Here is a 27,320-nt window from a genome sequence, read left to right on the forward strand (position 1 = left end):
AACAGCACTTATACTATCTGTGAGGGTAGTTTCTGGAAGTTCGCTGAGAGGCAATGCTAGGAGAGAGGAAGGGCCCCAGAATCTTCTCTTGGGTCCAGTGACTTGGTTTCTCAGTGGAAGGAGACTTCTTTCCTGAGTGAAAGAGACAGAGAGTGATAAATCCAACTCCTCCAGATGTGTCCGGCCCTAGAGGAGAGCACTCAGCAGAGCAAGTGTGGGACGTGTTGTAGCCCGGGGCTTCATTTCTAAAAGGATGCACTTCCCTAGAAACGGAGCGGCCCCATTTGAAGCTCCTCCCAGAACGGTACTGCAGTCTCATTGAACTCCAGGCTCACATCTGGAGGTGGGTTGGTCATTTCATCCCTTTGATGGTGGACAATCTTTTTTCTGCTTTCCATTCCAGCCCTTGATGTCTCATGTATGGGGGAAACATGCCTGGAGAAATGAACAGGAGGGGACTCCCAGTGAACCTGCTATGGTTGGTTCTTCTTCTCTTTAGCTAGAACATGAGAATATTTACAATTTGGTCATCACTTTCCTAGAAAGCGTGGTCCCTTCTTATTCTGCAGCTCCCTGAGGTGATAACTCTGAGGTCAGGCTTAGAGGTACCTTGAGGGCTGGACCTTAGGAGCCCTGAGAATACCAAAAACCCAAGGATGGTCAAAACCCTTGTGACATTGGCATAATATTTGCATATAATCCACATCTACCAACACACTTTCAATCATCTCTTATTTATAACAACTAATAGAATTAAATGTTACATAAATCTATATAGCAATGCATGAACAGTAATCACTGTTTTTAAGGCACAATGATGCGAAAGAGGTGTTCATATATGTTCAGCGCACATGTGAATTATTTTTGGATATATTGGATCCACAGTTGGTTGAATCCACAGATATGGTGACTCATGAGGGAGATAATGTAAACACAAAACAGAGAAGTGACAGTGACCAAAAACGTGTTGTAGAAGAGCAGAGGAGGGCCGGAGATGGAACAGTGACTGACAGAAGACATGGTAGGAAGCAGCTTCCAGCCTGGACACGTGAAGTGCACTCCTGCTGTTCCCTGCAGGACTGTGTGGCACTCATAGCTTACACGGGGGGGGGGGTACACATGTGGCACAAAGAAGCTGGTGTCTACACCTCAATCTCTACAATTTGTTGCTGAGGATTACTCCCTGGGAGAGTGGTCTCCTCACTCTTCAGGTCTTCTGTGATGTGGTCAGTATGGCCATCAGAGAGAACCCATAGGCAGAAGGAACTCAGGCCATCAGGTGGCAATGGGTGGAGCAGATGAAGGAGGGCACCAGGGACAAAGGTTACAAGTGTCCTTCATGGGTTGAGTCTGTTTCTAGTTTGTTTTCCATCTCTTTGGGTTCTGTGCATGGTGTGTAGGTGAGGCACATGATTGAGGTTCATTTTTGCCCCAAGAAAGTTCACAATTTAGTGAAGGAGTTGAGGAGACAGTTAAATAATGTCAAGTTAGTGAGGTGAGGATTCTCTGATGTTGTGCAGACGCTTCTTCTGGGTTGGACATGACCACTGCCAAGGTGGTCACCTCCAGGAGATCAGTCCTGTGTGTGTGTATGTGTATACATTCCTTACGTGTAGGGATGCACACACAGGCGGAAATCAGAAGGCAGTCACAATGTCATTCCTCAGGTGCTGTCCACCTTGTTAACTGAGGCAGGGTCTCTCACCTGGAGATCACTCATCATGCCAGGTTTTCTTCTTTTTCACACATTGGTCAGTCATTTGCAAACACTCATGTTTGGACCAGAGAAAGGCTTTGGCATCCTCTGAGCCTCACCTGGGGAAGGCTTTGCCACTCCCCTGGGACTGGGGCATTGAGTCCTTGACATGGCTCTGTCCAGTCCGAGGCACAGCACACATTCACTCAGGACTCCGTCACTCGTCCCCCACACACTCAGGGCTCCCAGCAACAGTCAGCTTGTGTTTAGCTGTCTTTTCTGCTTGTGCACCTTCAGAATTCTGTTCTGTCTGTCCTTCCTCCCTTCTTTTAGCATCAACTCTTCTCCCCCATCTCCAGCCCAGTGGTGCAGTCTTTTGGGTGAACACAATCATACTCTATCTAGACCAAATGTAACACAGTGTATTCAAGAGCTTGAAAAAGGCAAGGGGGTGGCGGTGGGATGGACAGCCACAAGCACATGAAACAACAGTATTTGCTTTGTCTTGCTAAGAACTTTGAATTTCCTCACTGGAATTTTTTTTTTTTTTTTGAACAGGTTTTCTGTGTAGCTTTGCTTTCTGAACTCACTGTAGCCAGCTGGCTCGAACTCACAGAGATCGCCTGCTCTGCTCCCGAGTGCTGGATAAAGCGTGCGCCACAGGCTGGAATTTTATAAAAGAATTCCAACCCTTATCTTAAGTCACTCTTCATAGGATTAATGTACAGTCTCTTGGTTATGCTCTCCTTTAATAGATAGGTGATAAGTGTGGCTATTTTCAATGGGCAAATATTTAGAATTTTCCTCACTGAAAATAACGCCTTGTTTCATTTGTGGATTCCCATATAATTCTCCTTGTAAAGTACCCTGCATTACTTTGGAAGAAAGGAGCAACTCATTCCTACTGCTGGATTTCTGTCACTGACCTCAGAGAGGGCTCCACCTGCCAAACAAGAGGGTTTGATCAGCAAGTGACTTCAGTCCCCCCAGGCCTTTAGGGATCTGGACTGTCGAACACGGATTTGGGGTCCATTCTATGAGTGGCTAAAAGTTACAAAAACATAGCTTGCTGTCATTTTTTCTCCTCACAATCAACCAAAAAGTAGGTGACGAGAAGACGTGTGTGTGTGTGTGTGTGTGTGTGTGTGTGTGTGTGTGTGTGTGTGTGAAGGGGGGGCAGAGGTCAACATCTGGTATCTTCCTCAATAGTTCTTCACTTCTTTTTTGACAAACTGTCTCGCTGATGCTGGAGCTCATCAATTCAGATAGCCTGGCTAACTAATCTGTCACCTTTCACCAAACGCTGGCATCAAAGATGTGCGCTTTCATGCCTGGATTTCATGTGGGTGCTGGGGAATCCAAACTCAGTTCCTCACGCTGGTGAAATGGGCACTTACTTTCCCAAGTGATGCAACTCCCTCCCCAGCCCTCTGGAGCTGGTACTGGTCTGTTGCTCTGTGAGGCTCTTCCACGGGAACTTCACCAGCAAGGCATTGACAAGAACAGTGCTGGAAATCGGTGCTTACAGCGGGAGAGTTGCACAGCACATTTCCAAAGGGCTGGAGGACTGTCCCCGGCCTGCTACTCAATGCTTAGGTACACAGAAAGAATTCTAGGACAAGCGGGGGCAGTCGTTCCCTAGCACACTTTCCAAATGCAGCTTCCTCACATTAAAGGTCATGTCCATCTTACCAACCCACATTCCCAGTACCTCAGACAGAAGTGGCTCAGAGTACTCTTAAATATAGGAGGTTTCAATGTAGGTCAAGGTCATGTCCTGGAAAAGAAGGAGAGATTTGGTGTCTCTCATGTGTCAGGTAAATTACGGGAAAATGCAATTACAATAAAAAAAATCATTCGCCTATGGATATGATTTAATCCACGATATGAGCTGAGGGCAAACATGAGGAAAATACAACCTTTGCTGTAAGAATTTATGCATGAGAAAATTTTAGGAAGGTTTAATACAAAGTAAAATAAGATGAGCTACATTCTTAGAGTCTAAATGTGTGACCCATCAAATGTGATAACACTGCCTTATGCATGCCAAATAATATTTAAGATAAGTTACATGAATAATAAAACACACTACATGATCACTGACCCTTGGGGAGATGTGCTCTGATTGCTGGTCTTTAGCACTGGATCACAGGTACCAGCCACCATAGTCAGCTTTTCTTTGTGGGTTCTGGGGATCAAACTCAGGTCCTTGTGTTTGGCAAGCACTTTACTGACTGCGCTAACTCCCTAGCCTCTGAACGCTTCATCATTAACTGAGGTCCCGTTAGGTGTAGCCAATTTAGCCAAACTTCATCCCCTCCCCCAGTCTTGGAAGTTGGGGTGTAACTGCAATTTCCGAACATCTGGATCTTACAGGCAGCTGGTCCCCATCCTGTCTACACCCTGCTCTCCTTTCATCTCTGTCACTGTGAGGACACAGCCTGACACAAAGCAGCGTAGTGGAGGGAAGGTTTCTTTCGGCGGCTTGCGATTCCAGATGGGCCCATCGCTCAGGGAATCAAGGCAAGAACGCAAGCAGCCAGTCACCTCACATCCCCAGCCACGAGCAGAGAGGCGAAACACATCCCTGCTTTGCTTCCTTCCTTCCAATCAGCTGGCTTTCTCTACTCCCACAGAGTCCGAGACCCTGCCCATGAAACGGTGCAGCCCTCATTCAGGGTGGGGTTTCTCACCTCAATTAACCGTCAAGATGACTGTCTACCCCCCAGACATGCCAACCTGGTCTAGATTATTCCTCTATTGTGGTTCTTAAGCGATTCCAGGTTTTGCCAAGTTAATAGTTAAAGCTAGCCAGTGCTCACCCTACCCCCACAAGTCGCCTCTTTAGAGCAAGAGATGTCCCTAGCATGGCTGTCACTCAGGAAATGACAGGGAGTTCTACAGGAGCCAGGAGAAGGATCAGCTGTCTTCCTAGGACCCCACAGCAGCAGGGCTAAGAGAAGAAGCCAAGGGATACATGGTCCACGAGGACCACGAGGTGTCCTAGTTTGCGTTCTGTGGCTGTGATAAAACCCATGACCAAAAGCAAGTTGGGGAGGAAGATGTTTATTCCAGTGTAGAGCTTGTAGTCCGCCCTCAAAGGAAGGCAAGACAGGAATGTGGAGGCAGAAACTGAGGCAGAGGCTGTGAAGGAACGGGACTTACTGGCTTGTTCCTTTTCCTTGCTCAGCCCCCTTTCTTACAGCACTCAGGGCCACCAGCTCAAGGGTGGCCCCACTCACAGTGGGAGGGGCCCTTCCACGTCAACTGTTCATCAAGAAAATACCCCTCCCCACTTGCCTACTGGTCAATCTGACGGAGACATTTTCTCAATTGAGGTTCCCTCTTCTGAGAAGATCTTAGCTCCTGTCAGCTTGGCAATAAACTAACCAGCACACAGGGTGAGGACAGAGAGAAACTTCAGGTCACCAGAAGACTGAATCTCTGATGCAGGTCATTATTATTTATGTCTGCAAAGAAGGCATACTACAGACCCAGATCTATTATTAACTCAACTCTTGGTGTTTACAGAGGCCACATTGCCACCTGTTCTAGCCAAAGGTACAAAAATGTATGAGCAAGACAAAAGAAAACAAACAAACAACAACAACAACAACAATCACAACAGACAACGCCGGATGTGGAAACCCAAGATCTATTGTCTTTATGAACAAGGAACCGAAAGTTCCCCACTTCTGTCCTCATAGCCCTTCCCAAGGTCTTCTCTGCTTTATTACTGATGCTGCTTTTGAAAATTTGGTTCATTCTCTGTCTTATTCCTTCCATTATTTTTCCAACATTCTCTCTCCTTCTCATCTGTTGTTCTTCAGGTTTTGTGTCATAGTCACATTTTTCAAAGACTCTAATTAGTTAATTGCTCTTCTATCCTTCCATTTGGTGCTTCCTTTAGCCCAGTTCAGGAAGGAAGAACATGAACCATTTAAAGTAACAAGTGCCATGACATGACTTCTTAAAGCGAGGTGGAAACATGAGGATTTTAACCCGATAGTCCTTCCTTCCCAGAGATAAAAAAATATTATCACCTTCTATTAAAAATGAGTTCACACTGTGGTTATGGACTGTATAGCTTAAAAAGCAATGGCCAAATTAATAAAATAAATCACAATTTTAATACTGTTTTTGGTTTGAAAGGTAACATAAATCACATTAATTGGAAGCCTATAAACATACATGTAATATAGACAGCACAGCTGGGACATGAAGTATAAATATGTTGGTTATTGCAGTGCACAGCAAACAACTGATTCTTAAAAGCTAACATCTACATAGAACAAATGAACAGGAAGCCAAACATCAATACAACAACAACTACAAATGGCTAATAAACATTTAAAAGGGTTTGCATTCAATCCTTCTTTTGCTGTGGTGAAATATCCCAACAGAAACAACTCAAAGCGGAAGTGAGTTATTTTGGCTTTTAGCTTCAGAGAGAAGGAGTCTGTCACGGTGGAGAAGGCATGCCAACAGACAGGACAGCCATGGTGGCCGGAACAGGGAGCCAGCTGCTCGTATTGCTTCTGTACTCAGGAAGCAGAGAGTAAATAGCAAGCAAGATCAGGCAATGAACCCTCAAAGGACCCCTCCCCACCCCCAGGTGACTCACCTCCTCCAGGAAGGCTCCATCTGCTAAAGATTCCATAGCCTTCCCAAAGAGAGCCACCATTTGGTGACCAAGGGTTTAAAGAAGAAGCCTGTTGTGGGTCTGGGGTTGCTTAGAGATTCTCAATGACCATGAATAAATTTAATATGAAGAGGCTTTTATTTATCTGCTGACACCTGAACTTATTGGTGCCAGGAATGCACCTAGGGCACTCCCAACATGGCCCACCTAGCCATATCAGCCCAGGGCTTATAAAGGCAACCCCCACGAAGTTAACAATTTTGAGATGGTTCAGCTCATATCCTATCTTTTTGCAAGTAGGACTTGACTTTGCAACAGGTGTTTGCAGTTATCTTGAGCAAGCAAGCAGTTTTTAACAAACGTGAAACAGTGGTTAGCACCTATGACCTATTATTTGCAAGAACAGCTAAGGCAGCAAGAGAATTTTACAAGATGGGCATTTCGGGAAAAGGAAAGTGGGCTGACAGGGTACAGCCTATAGTGTGCAAACCCCTAGCTTGTATAGGTTGTACCTGTCAGCCCACTGTAGATAAAATATATAAAGTCTCAAAATGCTCTAGTATGTAAATACACACACACACACACACACACATATATATACATACATACATACATATATATAAAGCATAGTACTTAAAACCTTAAATGTAATGTTAACCATCACAAAGACATTTCATATTCAAACCACAACAAGACTTAATCTTAAGATGGGATTCCCATTTATTCTTTCTCCAGATTTAGTCCCCATGGGGACCACTTTATCCATCTCAGTTCTAGAACCATTGCATTTAAATTTGCCTTTGGAGTCTCTTTTCCATTTCTCATGGCTCTGTTTGGTTGCTACCACCGTGCCCTGCCCTGATTGCTCTCCTTAACTTTCCTAAGAGAAGGATCCAGGTTCTTTACAAAAAACTCCCTCCTTATTGGAGCCTTACATACTAAATGAGAAAGCTGCCACACAAGGTGGCCAGTGTGACCCAGTTTGCTGATAATTTTCTTTCTGTTTCAGCATCGAAGGTATCAGAGAAAACCATAAATCCTCAGCAAAGAGGGTCAAATAGTCACCTTATTGCCATGGGAAATTAAACAGTAATCCCATCATGTCATTTCATCAGTGCATTCATTATCAAAGCATTGCAAACTGGTGGCTTAAAATAGTAGAAATTTACACATCATCTGGTGTATGACATCTACTCTCCTCAGGGCCAGATGCCCTCTGATAGCTCCAGAATATTCTTTCCTTACCTTTTCTGGATTGCAGTTCCTAGTCTGATAATCTTTGTACTCTTTATCTTGGTAGATGCATCTCTCCAACCTTTACCTCCATGAACATATGGCCATTGTCTTCCTTTGTGTCTCCATAGTCTTCCCTCTGTGCTGTGTCTGTGTCAGACAAGTCAAAAGTCACATCCTAATGACCTCATCTTAACTTCATCAAATGTGTAAAGACCTTTAAGATGAAGTCACATTTGATTAAACTGGGGCTTAGGGTTTCTATATGCCCTTTTTGGAGAACAGAGCTCAACACGTAGAGCCTGATGCTCCATCTTTTGATTATTTCACAATGAACTCTAGAGCATCAATCATGGGAGGTTGTTGAAACAGACTGCGATGTCGGTACTTCATGTACAGGCATCAATGAGTGGCTGAGAGCTTCTGAACAAAAGTGACATACTGTTAAAGTCATTTTAATAATATTAACATGGCAATAGTGTACATGATGGATTGGAGCATGATGGAAGAGGGTGATCAGGACCATGAGAAATCTCCTCGGCATAGTGCCCAGCTACAGTCCCCATGTCCTGCTGAGCTTCTGGTTCAGGACCCATTGTACATCTTCTCATCTGAAAGGCAAAAGTGTGTGGAGGTGTCCTCTTCAGTGATCAGAGTGTCTTCTCAGCTGAGGAACAGCCTAGGGATTCCATGGGGGTGACCCTTGAGAGGGATTTCCTTTTCGGGTGATAGTGATGGAGAGCATTTTGTTCTGTACTTATGAATGACCCCACAGACAGTCTACAATAAAAATATTTGCAGTTTTCTTGTATCACTGTGTGTCACTGTTACTCTCTCTCCCCTACAACCCAGCCCTGTCTTTACCCAATCACATGGTCATCCTGGGTCCCATCTGACTTCAAATTTGGGCTTATTTTCTTTTATCTTATTAGGCTTCATGACTACATTCTTCTCCTTAATTCTCTTTTGTTTTAACCTTGGAATCTTGTTTTTATCTAAAGATGAAACTCCTTGTCATGAGCCAGTCATGGGAGGGTGGTGGGTACCTCTTGACATTATGCCTGCACTGTAGATTGCCCTAGCCATTTTCCCCTGCCAATAGACTGACTAGTGGACCTTATTCCTTGATTTCCTTAAAACATCCATTAAGAAATGGTTAGAATAGTGGCAACAGGGGATTGAAATATTCAATACCTGAATTTCCAGCCAGTTCTACCATTTACAGAATCTGTCCATTTGGTTCTTAGACTTTGACCTTATTTTGATCTTGTTTTGCTAGAAAAGGGAAGAATGGGTACCCAGGTACAACTGGTCAGAGAACATACCCCATCTCCAAATTCAGAATTGTACAGAAACTAGATCAATTATCTGGAGTGGAGTAAAGGAGATTTCTAGAGATAGAGGGTCTGAGCCGCCTTCTTTAAGATCTGTGATGTCTTCAGAAGGCATCCCAGAGAAGGAACTGCTTAGTCGGGGCTTCAGTGAAATGGTGAGGATGACAAATACAAATTCCATCTTCAAGGGAGGAGAATCAGCATGCATGTTCTCATTTGCCAAATACTGCCTAAAAGCCTACCAAAATACCAGCTTCTGTTGTTCTCATCGTTGGGAGCATGGTGGGGGAATTGGCCCTTTTCTTGGAATTTGCTTTCTAAAGGTGAAAGAAAGAAATGAACAAATAGTATGATCTGACTTCATGTTATTGCTGTGAGAATGAAGTAGAGAGGATGAGGAAACAAACAGTGGTGTGGGGTAAGCAGCTGCAGGAGGCATCTCTGAGGAGGAGCCGTTTGGGCAGGGCTTCCGTGAAGTGGGAAGGATGACCCAGCAGGCAGGAGGAACATGTGCCAGAGACCAGAGCCATGAGCGTGCATGGATAGCAAGAAGAGTTGTGTGGCTAGAGAAGAAGCAAACAGCAAAGAGTCCACAACCCAAGGCAGGCAGTGGTCAGATCTCAAGTTCCCTGGGAGCATGATGAGAACTTGAGGTTTATTTTAAGTGGGATGGAGAGCCAGGGAACAACAGGACAAGATTATGTTTTAAAGGGATGATTCTTTCTACTGTGTGGAGAACAAATGTTGGGGGGTGATTCTGACAAAAGCAGAAGGAAGGGAGAGAAAAAGATTGGCTGCTTGAGCATACTGTAAGTCCTGAAAGTGGGATATTCACTTGATCTTAGGCTACACTGGACAGCTCCCCTCTTCTTCCTCTGTTCCCTCCTCCCTCTTTCTTTCTCCCTCCCTCCCTCTTTCTCTCTCTCTTTCTCTTTCTCTCTCTCTCTCTTTCTTTCTTTCTCTCTCTCTCCCTCCCTCCTTCCCTCCTCCCCCTCTCTCTTTCTTTTTTCCTTTCTTCCACCAAACCTCATGACTAGGATAGCTCCTAAGAGCCTTAAATACAGAGAATCATACACAGTTATAAAATATACCACTGGGGACAACTACAGACCTATTTATGTGTTATTTTTAGCCACGGATGATGAAAGTATAATTCAGTCTATGTAAAGAACTTATTCTACTGTAGTAGTTCTCAACAGGGAGTGGTTTTCTTCTCCAGGGGATGACTGGCGGTTCCTGGAGATAAGTTTGATTGGGACGGTCTCTTCTCATCTCGCAGCAGAGATTAGGATTCTGTCCTACAATGTCCTATGGTGAACAGGACAGTCCCCCACCAAAGAGAATTTCCTACCCCAGTGTCAGTGGTGCTGAGGTTGCACCACTGCTCTGATGCATCTCTCCTCTAACTTGAAGGAAGGAGAGAGGAAAATGTAAAGTGTACTTGCTCACCCAGATGTGTGGTTGTCCAGGGGAGTGAGCAGGTGTGGCTCCATCACTTGGACCATGTGCTGGTCATGCAGTGATCTACTCTGTAAAATGATTGATCTTCTGGACTGAGATCGATGATGCAGTACTGAGATGCAGATAACCCACTTGGAGAATGGACGTTTCGCTAAGGTACCATTTTCCAGTTCACCTTCCCTCTACAGTTTTAAAGATAAACATCACATAGTGCCGAATTACCATCAACGGTTTTTTACAGAAAGATGTGTGCAAATAAAAAGCAATCAGATCGGTGCCCTATATTTACCATTAATCTTCATAAATGAGGGGAAGAGAAACTCTTGGCAAAATTAACCGACTTAAAATTTTCCCCTTTCTTCACACTGAAGCCCTACTATCTTTGCAAATTAAATTCAGTAAATGAACATTTGTTGAACTGAATTGCAAATAACTCCATTTGGGAGGGAGAGAGTGGGGAGTTGGGCTGATTGTGATTTCAGGGTTGGATGAGTCATATGTCAAGCCCAGAGCAGAACTGAAAGGCAGAACTGGTCAAGGTGTGCCCACTGCAGGCAGGGTTCTTACCTCTGGCCCCAGAACCTCTGCTTTGTCCTTTCTCTTCAGAGAAGACTGCCCCTGTCTGTCCACCTTTGCAGATGCTCTCCAAGGGCCCAGGTGCGTTGGCTCCACATGCTTGTTGCAAATTTAACAAGTCCATTGTGTATGGGCATATATGTGTATCCAGATGCAGGAATGTGTGCATGCAGGTGTATAAGTGTGTGTGTGCCAACAAGTATGGGGGCAAGACTGGTACCATTTCATAGACCCTTGCTTTTTGAGACAGGGTCTCTCCCTGGCCTCTAGCTCACCAGGTAGACTAGATCCAGGTTTCTATGGTCATTGTGGGTTGGTGAGCTATGACAGAGTGACATAAAACCACCAGAAGATGCTGAGCAGAGTCATGCTTTGATGTGGCTTGCCTTCCAACAAGATTATGCTGGCTACTGTGGGGATACTATGGTGCGGCAGCCGAGAGCAGAGTTCACATTCACAGCACAGGAAGAGTCACCATGGCTTGGGTTTGGGGCTCCAAGACAAGACGCCATCTTGACACATTGTTCTTTGGTTTGTTCCCTTTGACTTTCTGTGATAGCGAGTGGGTTTTTGTTTGTTTGTTTGTTTACAACTTGACACAAGCTAGAATCATCTGGAAGGAAGGAACCTCATGAGAAAATGTCTCCATAAGAGGGGCCTGTAGGCATTCTGTTGATGAATGATTTATGTAGGGGAGTCTAGCTCATAGTGGGTGGGGCCATCCCTGGGCGGGTGGTCCCGGAGTGTATAAGAAAGCAAGCTGAGCAAGCCAACGAATTGTGCTCCTCTGGTCTCTGCCTCATTCTCTACCTCCAGGTTCCTGCCTGAGTTTCTTGTCTGACTTCCCTCAGTGATGGAGTGACCAGAGGGTTATAAGCTGGGATCACCCCTTTCCTCCTGAAGTTGTTTCTGGTCATGGTCCTTATCACAGCAACAGAAACCCTGACTAATACTCTCCTTTCCTTCTGAAAGTTGCTAAGTCATTATTATCACTGATATCTCTTGTATTTCAGTGAGTTTCCTGAGTCCTGTTTGTTGCTCCAGGTGCATTGCGATTAAACGTTGACATTCCTGTATATGAATGATCTTCGTCTTCCTATTGCTATCTTCATTTCCATAGGCATCACCCACATTCCCCATAGCTTCAGCATAGTTCCATGACATCCTTTGTAATGAGGCTTTTCATTATGGGAGTTAGAGCTGGGTACATTGACTTGGTGCAGGCAGGATGTTTGCTCAGTTCAGATTTGTGTGCCTTTGTGAAATGGGTTTGATGAGTTTCTTGGAGCCTGACCACTGTGGGAATAATCCCAGAACTGTTTGCTCTTATTTGCTGACTATCTGAGAACCATGCCATGGTTTTACATGGGAAACAGAACTCCAGCAGTCACTACTTCTAAGTGGTGTGATGCCTGTGTTCCATTGTCATTGTGCAGCACACCCATTGTGGATTGGACCTTGGTCCCTTGAGCTTGAGTTCCAGACTGGGTAGGGAGAAAGCCCCTCATTCTAGCTAGATCTGTATTAGCTAGTAGAACTTTCTCATAGGGGTTACTAAAAAGTTTCAATCCCCCAGTAGTGAGTAATGCCGCCAATGCAATAAGTCAGATCAGGCCAAATTAATAAGTCCAGGTTTAATCTGAGCAGAGCAAAGCAGCTCCCTGGTGACTCTTGGGAAGGCAGGAAAGAGAGAGAGAGAGAGAGAGAGAGAGAGAGAGAGAGAGAGAGAGAGAGAGAGAGAGAGAGAGAGAGAGCGCCCAAGAGCACAGGGCAGGTCTAGCGAAGTCTTAAGTAGCCTGCAGGCTTGGTGGTGGTCTTGAACAGTCCCAGGGAGGGGCTGACTCTTGTCAGGCTTTCTTAGGGTCTGGGGAGAGAGAGAGGCGGGGCTTCCACCTAATCATCTCATACTCCTTGGGTATATGGCGCCTGCACTTAAACAGTTGCAGTACAGATTCTGTCACCTTCTAGAAGCCTGGTGTGCTGTTTTTTGTTTTTTGTTTTTCTAATTTGACATAGCCTAGAATCATCTGGGAAGAGATTCTTGATGAAGAATTACTTAGATCAGGTTGACATGTAGGCATGTGCGTGGGGGATTCTCTTGATTGTTGATTGGTGTGGGAAAATCCAGACCATTGTGGGTGGCACAGTTCCCTAGGTAGGACCCTGAACTATTATGAAAGTGAAGAAAGCTTGCTGGGCATAAGAAGCCATCAGGCAGCATGAGTATTTTTTCCTCTCTGCTCTTTACTGTGGATATGGTGCAACCAGCTGCTTGAGTTCCTGCCTTGGCTTATCCACAATGGTGGACCAGGAATTATAGGCCAAATAAGCCCTTTCTTTCCTAATTATTTTTTATCTGGATGTTTTGCCATAGTGACACATGTGCATTAGGACACCTCACTAATGTAACTGGGTGAATCAGACAGGTAAGAAAGTAGGAATGGAGACTATGCCATGCTGGGTGTCCAGTAACAAGCCAGAGTTGTTGGACCACTTACTTCCTGTCCTGTCAGAATATGGTCTTTATATTGACCAGTTTCCTTAAGTGAAGCCAGACATCCACATTATTGGGAACATTTTCATTATTTCTTTTCTCTTTCAGAGCAACTAACTAGGTCTTTGAACTCCATCAGGTCCTAGTTGTCTATTTTGTAACTCCTGGCTTCGAGGACACTTCTACACCCTATGTTTATCATGCAACCTGTACCTGCTCTCAGCAAGGACAGCATGAGGGATGCAACACAGTTCTGTGTCAACAGGAACATCAGGGAGTCTTAGTTGGGGAATTTCTTTGTCGAGGATGCTAAAACAGAGTACTGCAGACTACACAGGTTATCAAGCACAGAAAGTTATTTCTCACAATTCTGGAAGCTATAAAGACCAAGATTAAAGTACTGGTAGATCTTAAGTTTGGATGCATATGTTACCAGGCTTGTGTAGGGGTACAGCCTACACTCCCAATAAGCCAGGTTCGGCCACTCAACCTCTATAAGCCAATTAAAGAAGCCAAATTAATATTGAAAGCAGACAGAAAAGGTTTATTCAATGTGGCTGCACTGGAAAGAGGGACAAAGATCCAAAGACTCTCCAATCCATTTCTGGAATCCTGGCATGAGAGTGAGAGTTGTATGGTTTCACACAATCACTGTCTGAGTCCCAAAGACCCTCCTGCAAGGTCCCCTGCCAAGTTGTAAATCTTTCTCCAAGAAATAGGTCCCTCCTTTGGCTGCCCCCAGGGCTTTAGATTTTTCACATCTTGGCTGCAGCATCCCCATCCTCCCTTCTCAGTCCCTCCTCCAACCCTCACCTCACTCCTACCCCCATTCCTACCCCATTCCATCCCCTCCAGGAAATAGCAGGTCTCCCATAAGTAACAATAAAACAAGGCATGTCAAGTTGTAGTAAGACTAAGCACCTCCCCATGTATTAAGGCTGGGCAAGGCAACCCAGTATGAGGAGTAGGGTCCCAAAGCCAGTCAAAGAGTCCAAGATAGGCCATATTCCCACTATTAGGAGTCTCACAAGAGGACCAAGCTACGTAATTGTAACATATGTGCAGAGGGCCTGGGTCAGTCTCATGCAGGCTCCCTGGTTGTCCGTTCAGTCTCTGTGAGCCCCCATGAGCCCAGGTTAGTTGATTGTGTGAGCCTTCCCGTGGTGTCCTTGACCCCTCCCAGTGCTCCTTTCTCCTCCTCTGCAGGATTCCTGAACCTCACCTAATGCCTAATGCTTGGCTGTGGGTCTCTGCATCTGCCTCCATCAGTTGCTGGATAGCACCTCTCTGATGACAGTTGGGACAGGCACTATCTGGTCACAGGAGACAGCCAGTTCAGTGACTTATCCACTATTGCTAGGAGTCTAAACTGGGGTCCTTCCCATAGATTCCTAGGACATCCCCCCTGTGCCAGGCTTCCACTGGACCCTGAAATGCTCTCCATCAATCCTTTCAGCAGTCTCTCCCTTTGTGCCCCCTCCCACCTAATCGTTCATCTTCCCGTCCCCACCCGCCCTCAGTCCACTCACAAAATCTATTTCCTCTTCCCAGGGAAATCTGGGTATCCCCCCTTGAACCTTCCTTGTTACCTAGTCTTTCTTGGTCTGTGGATTGTAGCATGTTATCCTTTATTTTACAGCTAATATCTACTTACAAATGAATATATATCATGTTTGTCTTTCTCAGTCTGGGTTACCTCACTCAGTATTTTTTTTCTAGTTCCATCCATTTGCCTGCAAATTTCCTGGTGTCCTTGTTTTTAACAGCTGACTAACATCCCATTGTGTAAATGTACCACATTTTCTTTATCCATTCCTTGCTTGAGGGACATCTAACTTTTTCTAGGTTCTGGCTATTACAAATAAAGCTGCTATGAACATAGTTGAACAGGTGTCCTTGTGGTATCGTTGAGCATCCTTTGGGTATATGCCCAAGAGTGGCATAGCTGGGTCTTGTGGTAGGTTGATTCCTAGTTTTATAAGGAAGTGCCACCCTGACTTCCAAAGTGGCTGTATAAGTTTACACTCCCACCAGCAGTGGAGGAGTGTCCCCTTGCTCCACATTCTCTCCAGCATGAGTTGTCATTTGTGTTTTTGATCTTAGCCATTCTGACAGGTGTAAGATGGAACCTTAGAGTCATTTTGATTTGCATTTCTCTGATGGCTACGGATGCTGAATATCTCCATAAGTGTTTCTTACCCATTTGAGATTCTTCTATTAAGAATTCTGTTTAGAGCTGTATCCCATTTTTAAATTGGATTATTTGGTTTGTTGATTGCTGTGGATATTGCTCTGTATAAATAAAACACTGATTGGCCAGTAGCCAGGCAGGAAGTATAGGCAGGACAAGGAGAGAGGAGAATTCTGGAAAGTGGAAAGCTGAGGCAGGGAGACACTGCCAGCTGCTGCCATGACAAGCAGCATGTGAAGATGCCGGTAAGCCACAAGCCACGTGGCAAGGTATAGATTAATAGAAATGGGTTAATTTAAGATAGAAGAAGTAGATAACAAGAAGCCTGCCACGGCCATACAGTTTATAAGTAATATAAGCATCTGAGTGATTATTTTATAAGTGGGCTGTCAGACTGCCTGGCTTCGCGGGTCCTGGAGAGAAAACTCTAACTACAGTTGATTTCTACTTTTTTGAGTTCTTTGTATATTTTGGAAATCAGCCCTCTGTCAGATGTGATGTTGGTGAAGACCTTTTCTCATTCTGTAGCCTGCTGTTTTGTTCTTTGCCTTACAGAAACTTTTCAATTTCATGAGGTCCAATTTTTTGAAATTCTGATTCTTGGAGTCCCTTGTTTCAATAGCCCAAGAGTCAAAGGAAGAGAGGATCACAAGTGTCTCTTTAGAAAATGTCCATTGCTGCCAGGCAAACCTGTTGCACATAGTTCATAGATGGCACATATTCTCTTGGTCTCACATGGAGAAAGGGACGAATGAGCCCCAGTGGGTCAGTTTCATAAAGTAACTAATTCCATCCACGGGAACTCTGTTCTCATGACTGAATCACTTCCCTAAAGGAGGGCGACAACGCCAGAGTCAAGTAAGGGACACTAGGAGCTGAACCAAGGTCACAAAGAACATGGTGGGGACAGCATCAAGATCTGTCATGGGTATCTGTGAGGCAAGGTGGCCACACACTCTGTGCATGCTGTGACTTGAATGACAATGGCAGACACAATTTTGTCATTATTTATCCCAAGGTATGTCCCGTTTTATTGCTACTAGGTTTCTCAGAGGTTACCCATGTCCCTTGGAGGATTGAGATGGGTGTCTGGGGACAGAAAGGCCCACAGTAGGACACTGCAGGTGAAGCTCAGCCTTACTGAGGGTAGAGACTGAACTACTGCAGACAGCTCTTACAAGGAGCAGAGAGGCAGTAGGAAATGTGCAAAACAACAGTTCCTCATTCTGAATCTTGCACAAGATGCCCAATGCCACTCAAATATAGTTTCAAATCTCTTCACCGCTGAGGACTGAACAGGGGGCAGAAGAGACAATAACTAAAGCATCTTCCAGGGACTCTGGCCACCCAGGCAGTTTCCTTAGGAGAACATGATCAAGAATGTGGGCAAAGAGGTCTCAGGAGATGCCAAGGGACCAGAACATTCAGGGGAACAGAAAGAAGACACTCCTACCAGTCAAGTGTAAAAGAGATGCATGAGGGTCTCATGGCCACAATCAGTCAGAGAGCACACTAGCAACATGCAGATACAGTGAGGAAAGTGAGGCTGGGTCAACATCCAAGGCTCACATGACTCATTTGACTCATTTACAAAGAGTGTAAAGGTGGACTCCTCATGGAGCTATTGCGAGAATTAAGTGAGGTATTATTTGATTATTAATAGTCACTGGAGGTCATCCCTGATTGTAACCACTGCTGTATTCCTAGATGGATCATATTCTCTGACTCTGTCCCTCCCTCCCTCCTTCCCTTCCTCCCTCTCTCCTTCCCTCCCTCCCTTTCTCTCCCCCGATCTCTGATATAGCCTCTTGTATCCCAGGCTGGCCTCATACTCTACGTAGCTCAGAATGATCTTTAATTTTTGATTCTCCTGCCTTCCTCCTAAGTGCTGCAACTCCAGGTGTGTGCCACCATATGACAGTATTGGGGATCGAACCTACAGCCTCATGTATTCTTGGGAAGCACTCTCACACCAAGCAACATCACCAGCTCCCATCTGATCATCATTAATATGAAAAAGGAACTGAAGGAAAACTTGTTTCATAGATAGACATGTAAAGCCTCCCCTTTAAGACCCTTAGTAGCAGGCCTGGCCAAGAGAAAGGACTGCAACTTTTGCTAGTAGAAGCAGAGAACTTTGCATGCAAAGGGGACAGAAGACTGGGGGCCCTCGGGGAAACCTGGCACTGAGGAAGGATGCCATGCTAGTTAATACTGAAGCCGTGCTCACTCGGGGCCATTCTTGCAACTAAGTACTCTGCATTTGTCAATGATTCTAATTCTTTAGATGACCTTCCAAGCTACAAGCTATTTTTTGTCACAATTGTCCCAGCTTACAGTTGAGAACACTGAGGTTTGGAGAAGATAATTAGCTCCCTGAAGGCCACAGGGCTTACAACAGGCACAGTTTATATTGAAGGCCAGGGGGATTGGCTCCAGAATCCACATTCCTGATCTCTATCATTTAAATTGACTGATTGATGATGATGATGATGATGATGATGATGATGTGTGTGTGTGTGTGTGTGTGTGAAAGTGTATACATACTCATGTGCACTTATATTGAGGTCAGAGAACAACTGACTAGAGTTGACCCTCTCCTATACTATGTGGGTCCCAGGGATCAAACTCAGATTGTCAGGCTTGGCTGCAATCTCCTCCACTGCTGAGCCAAAGCTACCCATTCTAGCTCGCTCTCTCTCTCTCTCTCTCTCTCTCTCTCTCTCTCTCTCTCTCTCTCTCTCTCAGTCCCAAATACTGATTTCTTCCACGGTACCATGTTCCTGCAGGGACTTCAGCAGTAGATCAACTTGCTTCTGAACTCGCATCTCTTCGGGACACCCTGACCTTTTTTGCGGAGATGGCCTGGCTCCTGGGACAGAGAGTCATCTTAGAGCAGGAGTTGAGTTATCTGTGGAGGTTGGAAAGTCACATGGGCTAATTGGGCACTGTTCTTGCAATGAGATGAATAAATCAAGCAGAATTAAGATTTATTAAAATTGAAACGACAGCTCTTCTTCCACCAGAGTGGCCTATCTCTTAATTATTCACTAGAAGGATGGTACACAGGAGCCGACGCTGTTGTTCTCAGCAACCATAGACAGGACAAAGATGACTGACTTCATGCTTCACTTAATATGAGAATTGGAGGATGGTGTTTGGAACAGTTTTAAAACATCGTTTGTTTAGTTTTAGGAAAGGGTCTCACTATGAAGCTCTGGCTGGTCTCGAACTCCCTATGTAGACCGGGCTGGCTTGGAACTCTCTATATAGACCAGGCTAACTTGTAACCCTCTATGTAGACCAGGCTGGCCTGGAACCCAGAGAGAGCTTCCTCCTGCATGCTGGGATTAAAGGTGTAAGAAAACATATGATCATGAAGAATGTTCTCACCACAGTGACCCTGGGAAGCTTTGAGGACTGCCTGCCAGTGACCATGTATGTGACAGTGGCATGTAGAAATATCCAAATGATTTGGAATTTTCCTTTCTTGTCTTGGACACAAATCCCTTCACCAGGCTCCCCACTTAATCTCTTCTATTTTTAAAGGCCTCTTCTGGTCACCTCCTCAGTACTTCAAACATTTCCCTCTACCAGCTTTCTGTGTTGACCTGTTTCTACCATCTAAAAAACCCTTCTCTTTGTTGTATGCTTGCCTACAATGCTCTTTTGGTTTTTTTTTTTTCCACAATAACCATTGTGAACTATGAATGCTTATAATTTCTAAATCATTCACCACTTCACAAATAGATTTCCACCATAAAAATTTGTGAACTGAATATCCATGTTATCACATACTTGTATTTCCCTTAGGATACAGATTTTTTTAAAATTTATTTTTATTTATGTATGTATGTGTGCCTGTGTGTATGCATACCTGTTTGCCTGCAGAGGCCAAAAGAGGGCGTTGAACCCTCTGGAGCTGGAGTTACAGGGAGTTGTGAGCTGCCCAGCCTAGGTGCCAGGAACTGAACTCAGGTCCTCTGGAAGAGCAGCAAGCGCTCCTCACTCCTGAGTCACTCTCCAGCCCTTGAAGTGCCTCTTGACCGACCCCAGTGCTTTAGACTGTGAACTCCAGTGGCCAAGACACTGCCATGTTTGCCTTTGTTTTCTTGATGTCCAGCACATGGTGTTCACAAATGTGGATTTTTGAAGAATGAATTGTGTAGTGTTGCTTTAAGTGATTATGCAAATTGACTAGCTGGTCTTGTCCAGCGCACAGAGAGGGCACTTAGAAACCCAGTGAGTAATTTATAATGTGGCAACCATTCTCGAATTTCTTTTGGTCTTCACTGGTTAAACTTGAGATCGCAATTGACCCTTTCTCAGAGGAGTAGGTTGGGAGCTGGTGGCAGCTTGGTGCCTTTTGGATCTGCAGATGTTCACTTCCAAATTTAATTTGAAACAAAAAAAATTGATGCATTTTGTCTCTCTATTTATTTAATGTGATTTATCCTAAATACATTTCATATTGCCAAAATAGGGGGCTCCCCCACCACCTGCATCTTGTAGGGGAAATAAACAAGACCTCTCTCATCAGATGAGTTAATTACCCTGACATGTTCACTCCTCCCCAGAGATTTCGTAAACTAAAATGCTGCAAAGCTTTAATTCAAGCAAGCAGGCTGGAAACAAGGACTGTGCACTTGTATAATTCTCATCGCCAGAATCAAAAGCTCAGCACAGGCCAGACCTGGGAGGGCAAAGTAGCTTGCATTCATCAGAGGGAAGCTCAGATGGGACCAGGTAACAGATCTGTAGGAGCACTGAACTTGAACCCATTTCTCATCATGTTGGCATTATATCCCAACCTTTGTGCTTCTAAGTACCGCGTGGTCATTTTCTTCATCTGCTCCAGCCGGTAATTTTTGCCTCTTCAGAAGCGCCCAGTGATGACTGGGCATACAGAACACAAAAGACGTGGCTCATCCTCCCTTTCGTCCTTGCGACAGACAGTGGCAGCTGCAGTCATTTCTCTTAAGGGACCTAACTAACCAAATCTGAGAGTGGAGCCTGTTGCGGGACTTTAGGACAGATTTTCCAAAGCAGAGCTTGAGAGGGTGGGTCATATGCAAGAGATTCATGGAGAATTTTCTTCAGCGGAATCATGTGATGAAATGGGGGGTGGGGAAGGAGCGGGCAGGAAGCCAGAGGCGTATCACTACAGCAAATCTGTGTCACCATATCACAGAAGCTCTCCAGTGGAAACCACACCATGCTGTCATGGTTCAAATGTGACATGTTCCCCAAAGGCTCATATTTTGGAACATGTGGTCTCCAGTTGGTAGTGTTGTTTGGAGAGGGGCATGAAACTTGTAGGAGGCAGAGTCTTGCTGGAGGAAATACGTCAGTGGGGGTGGGCTTTGAAGTTTTATAACATGGACCCACTTCCTATTTACTTTCTATTTTTTCCTTATCTGCTTTTGCAATGAGACAAGCTGGCTTTATGTTCCTGCCTCCATGCCTTCCCTGCTGGGGTAGACTCCTCTCTTTGGAGCTGTAATCCCAAATAAACCTTCTTGATTAAGAAGTCCCTGGCAGAGAGCTGCTCGGGGGTGAGACACAACTCCCTGTCTACTTGGTACCTTCTCTGTGAGCAAGAGTCCCCCCAAAGCCGGTGACAGCTGCTTTAAACAAGTACAAATAAGGTGGTCCCACGCTAGGAAGACCTGGCCCATCATTTTCCACTGTCAATGCTGTGCCAGTGCCTGTTGGGGGAAAAGTCCACTGAAGACTTTAGTAACGGATTTTCCTGTCCTAGCAATAAGCAGTGGGTACTCCCTTGAGATGAGGAGCACTGAGCACCCTGTTTTCATGAGAAAAGGACTCTACTCTATAGTCTATTGGGGGGGGGGCTTCTCAGCTGGGATGCTCAGTAGGTTGTGTGTGATTGATGTATTTCTAACTTGCAGTTCTTTTAGTGTATGTGAGGTGTACAGGGCTGTAAGGTGAGGAGGATGTGAGAAGAAAGGCAGACAGTAACTAGGGGTCAAGACATGGAATGCATTGAGAAACAAGGTGTATCATGCCCACAGGGTCAGAGCTGGGGAAGGAGGAACCTCCTGGCCTCCCACATGCTAGGGACTACTGCAAGGATTGAGCACTCTCAATCCAGTTTATACAGCATGTAAGGAGAACATTTGAGTCTAGGTTTTTGTTTGTTTATTTTGTGTGTGAGGTATGGGTATGCATGTGGAGGTCAGAGGTGGGCATTGGGTGTGTCTTCCGCAATCACTCCCTCCCTTATTTTTTGAGACAGGGTCTCTCCCTAAATATGGAGCTCACTCATTCAGCTGGAACTCAGGTCAGTGTACTTACACAGCAAGCAGTTTGTGTAATGTGTCATTGCTGGGAACTTTTGCCTAAAAGCAAATGAAATGAGTGACTTGGAATACCACTGCCAACTTCACAAATGCTTGACTTATTTTTAAAAAGAATACGTTTTATTTGCCACGTGGCGGAAGCAGGGCTACAGACTACCCAGTTCCAGCAAGCTCCACTCACAGCTTAGCTTCTCCAGCATGGCGTCCCATGATTGATTATCTTTAAATATACTTAATGTAATATGAAAATGACCATATGTAAGAGAGTATAAATTTACTCTTTATAAATGGTCACATAAAATTGCCCATGATCAGTGCAAGATTGAATCCGTCAACATCATGTCATGGAGTGGGGAGAGACTCATGGGGCCCCACCCTTCCCTGAGAGCTTTAACTAGGGTGGGGAGACATTGTCTCAGTGAAGTGGCTCATGTTCTTGCAAACAAAAAAAAAAAATGGCCCCTTGTCCATGCTTCTGTAAGCAACTCTAATGAAACTCATTGGGTTGAAAAGCAAACCGTAAACAAAACAAAACCATGAAAGTCAAAGGAGGATGCTTGGGAGGAGAAGAGAGATGAGCTGTAGTGAGAGAAGGGCAAGAGGAGGTGATGGGCTGTCAATAAGATCAACTCCATGTATGCAAATGTCACAGTGAGACCCATTATTGTGTGTAATTAACATGCTAATGAACGTTAAGGTGAGTAAAAATTGTACCTTTTGATAACGACCATGTGATGTTTTGATGCATGTATAAAGAAAGCCTTAAAAGAACCTGGCTTATGACTGAGGACTTGGAGGATGGCCATTTTCCACACGATGTGAGGACCTGGGTTTAGATCTCCAGCACCCACATAAAAAGCAGGGAGTGTCTACCTGCACCTGCATCTCTGTGGCTTGCCAAACATGTCTCAGTTCAGGAAGAGACACTATCTCAGGGGGATGAGGTGGGGACAATAGAGGGTGACACGAAAGTGTCCTCTTCTGGCCTCCAGACAAGCGGGGCACACGCACGCCATGCCATGCGGGTACAAAAGAGAAAAGAAAGGCAAGCCCAGCTTGCTCTGCTCAGGTGTCACTGGCGAACTGCAAGTGTGATGGCTGCACCCCAGGAATGTGGTGTTTGCACACAGAGCTCTTGGGTGGCGGCTTGTTAAATCCCCAAGCCGACTTCTTCCCTCACAGCAGGCAACATTGCTGGCACAATAACTCAGTTGGTCTCTTTCCTGGTATTGACTTTACCTAAGAAACCAAATTAATTATCAGAAGGTTGTTCTGCTAAGTATGGAATTAGAAAGAAAGGAAATTGGATGGTCTTAAGGGATTGCTCTTGCAGGCTTGGCTAAGTCCCGACAAATTGCCTCTAAGGAGAAAGGAATGGCTGCAGGCAGAGACACAGCTTTGTCCTAAGCACCTTTGTCTCGGACCTGGATGTTGACCCAGGTTTATCTTCTAAGGCTTTGGGTTTACACTTGTCATGATCATATTACCCGATTTTGAAAAATCTAAATTGTACTTTACATCAAGGCTGTTGTAAGTGTGCTGTGTGGCTGTGTCTAGGGAAGTCCTTTAAGCTGGGGGATGACGGATAATCTTCCACCAGAAATATCTTCCTCTTTTTGTCTTTCTCTTTATTCCCAGGTCTACTTCATTTTCTGTCTTTTCTATTTTTTTTTCTTCTCACTACTGCAGTATGCCTCAAAATGCTGATAAATACATAGTAGTAAAATACACCTTATATCATTATAGTGAATATGAGCCTGCACTACAGACAATTCTCAGCCTTTTCTTTCCCTTGGCGTCTCTGTTAATCTCAGGTGGGCTAGCTCTGCCTCATCTTACTCTTAGGAAATGGGGACAGCACTAACACTATGCCATAGGTTTCTGCAGTGGTCAAGAGAATGTGTGGACAGTCTACTGTAGCGATGCTTAGAGGATGTGTACGTGGTCTGAAGAGGCCCAGAGGCCCATACTGTATCAAATTGAGATGATGGCCATTATGAACATGAAGGGGTTATTTGCTTTTCAAGCGCGTTGACTTTTGCACTAACTGTTCAAGAGCAACATCCTTGCTGGTGCCTTGGTTTGAAGGCAGAGGAAGGCAACAAGTATAGCAGAAGGATGTCACTTCTTGGGTGCTTACAGGGGAAGGCATGAAATGCCACACACACACACACACACACACACACATACACACAGACACAGAGACACACACACAGAGACACACACACACACACAGACACACACACAGACGCACAGACACACACACACAGATACACAGACACACACACACAGACACACACACAGACACACACACACACGCTCATATGCATGTATATACTTCTGGTGTATATGAGATCATGGTGCTTGTATTAGGACTTTCTATAGGAGCAAAATCTATAGGATGAAAACAGAAGAATTTTAAAAATTGGCTTTCATCGCTGTAGTAACAACAGTTGATTCACATCTGAGAGGCTGAGAACCTGTTGAACGAGCATGTAGAGGTCAAAGGCCACCATGTGGTGTCTTCCCCAATCATTTCCCATCACATTTTTTGAGACAGGCTTTTATCACTGACCCGAAGCTTAACTGTTGTCTATTGCCCAGACTGACTGGCCAGCAGGCTCTGAGAATTCATCTGTCTCTGCCTGGTCCTTGAGGCTGGGCCTCAGCAGTCAGAACAACACCACAGTAGCTGCCTCACACTGAAGAGGTTAACAACTTGGAAGTTTCTCTGTCCACAGGGCTGAGTGCCTCAGTTGCCCCAGGCTGGTGCTGAAAACCTGAAAGTTTCCTGGGGAGCCATGGGTCTTTAGTCCATGATGGAAGCCTGGACACCCTAGTTCTGATATAAGTGAAGGAATCAGTGGTAGCGACCACAGGGTCAATCAACTCAGCAGCAAGAGGCAAGGCCAACCCCCCAAATCGAGTGAGATTTCTTCTTTCACCCCTTCTTTTATCTGGGCTGATAACTGAAGGTCCTGCCCACACCTTCTCCTGTCAATCAAGGCAATCAGGCAATCAGGACAATTTAACATTAAATCAACCATCACATTGGTTCTCTCCAGGGAAAGTAATCAGGAAATTGATTTGGAAGCTGAAGTTTCCTGTTTTCACGAGACACCATTTTTATTTAGAAGACTGACTGAAAAATTATAGTTATTTAGACCTGAGTATCTATCTTTGGAGTCTCTCTCTCTGTGTATGTGTGTGTGTGTGTGTGTGTGTGTGTGTGTGTGTGTGTGTGTGTGTCTATCGCTGTCTGTCTCTCAAATAAAATGAGTTGGAGGAACTACAACTGGTGGTACTTTTGCTGATAATCAGTATTCTTATTTTCATGCAAAAATAACAACTTAGAAAAACCAGAATTCATCATCCTGGTCTCCACCATAGTTATATTACTCCATGATTGAAGTGGGGTGATAAAAAGCATGTCAACATTTGGAATACCTTGCTGGGATTGGATGCATGCCTTCCAAAGGACCATAAAGACTTTAAAAAATATATTGTCTATTATTAATTTATTTTTATTTAATAAGACTTTATAAATACTTATTTTTAAAAATTTCCAGTTTCTGTTTCTACCCCGACAAGTATTGATCAATATGAGCCACGTAAACCAAGATTAGGGAACACTCACTGAGTTTTAAAATGTTTTCACTTCCCATTTTGCAAGGTCTTTGGAACTTTCAAGATTTATTTTTACTTTTAATGATGTGTATGTGTATGTTTCTGGGGGGACCTGTGCATATGACTGAACCCAGAGGTGTTGGGTCCTCTTAAACTGGAGTTAGAGGTGGTTATGAGCTGTCCAATGTAGTAGGTCTGAGAACTGAATTCGGGTCTTCTGCAAGAGATGGTAATGTTCTTTGCTGAGCCATCTCTCCAGCCCTAGCTCATTAGTTTTGAAGAGAGTAGAGGAACCCAAGGGCTAAAAGCTCAAGTTGATGCTTTACAACATTGTTTAACACAGTGAGTACATAATCCTCAATTCTGTTATATAGTTATTCAAATATCTACAACCATTCATTCCCCAATGATAACTTCAAATACCCATTAACTAAATTAATTAAAAATTTGAAGCTTTGTTGTATGACCAGCACAGCCATGTGCTTTGTACACATTACATAATATAAATCAGAAAAAGATGGTGATGTAGATGCAATTGTTAGATTTATTTTACAGAAAAGGGAACAATTTACAGAGACTTTAGACTTTTGACCAAAGTGCCATAGCTACACAGTAGCAAAAAGGAGCTCCATGGCAGGCTGACGTGGGAGATCTACCTTTAGTGACCATTCTTTCTTTCCATGCATATGTGATAGTTGGTACTGACTATCATTCCACAGAATCGAGAGTCACCTGAGAGGCATGATTTAGAACAGGTTATTGGAGGTGAGAAGACTCACTTTGGATGTGAGTGGTACTTTTTCTGGAGCTGGGGGCCTGGACTGAACAGAAGAGAGCTGAGCTGAGCACCAACGTCCATCTTCCTCTGCTTCATGATTGTGTATGCGATGTGACCAGCTACAGCCAGCTCCTGCTGCCTTTATTTTGCTACCATGATGGACTGTCCCTTCAAACTGTGAGCCAAAGGAAGCCCTTTCCTCTTAAGTTGCTTCTGACAGGGTGCTTCATCACAGTAACAGGAGGAGAAACCGAGACCTACGCTGTCTCTGTTTCTCTCAGTCCCTATTTGAAAGCTTTGAATGCCCCATCAACTTAGATGGAGAATGAGAATTTCAATCCTCCCCTTCCCAGTCAACTCAAGAAAGTCTCTCCAGAATTTTCTAGGAAACCCCTAAAGAGTTCCTCTCACAGAACCATAGCCAGTTCCATCAGCGGCATCTTCAGTCTTCTTGACTCTCTGTCTGGTGGTTACAAGATCAGTTTTGGGAGCTTTTCAGCATCTATCGATGCCTCAGACTTGGGGAGCTTTCCACCATCCACTGAAGCATTTCCTCATGGGCTCTGGGATGCCAACAAATGCTAAGCTCTGTCACAATTGGTTGTCTGATTTCCAGAACCCACTATAACACAAAACGTCTTCAAACCTTTGACAAATTTCAAGACTGCAACAGCAGAACTTTGATAGAAAAATTGGTCCACAAGGATCCTCTCTCAGTCATGTGCTCAGGAGCCTTATCAGGCTTTCCATGTAGATGGGGACTGTCTCCGCCTTTCTGATCCTATCCCATGCTGTAGCCCTGGGCTAAAATGGCAGGTCCAGGAGCCCATAGCCTTCCACACTTGCTTTGGGGAACGAATATGTTCTTAATTCCTGGCATCACATGGGTATAAATGGAAATGAGGACTTGATGACCCACTCTGAACTTGCATAAGTATAATATTCTGGGTTTCTCCAAATTTGGA

The sequence above is a fragment of the Peromyscus leucopus genome, chromosome 1 (assembly GCF_004664715.2).
Source record: "Peromyscus leucopus breed LL Stock chromosome 1, UCI_PerLeu_2.1, whole genome shotgun sequence".
Lineage (NCBI taxonomy): Eukaryota > Metazoa > Chordata > Mammalia > Rodentia > Cricetidae > Peromyscus > Peromyscus leucopus.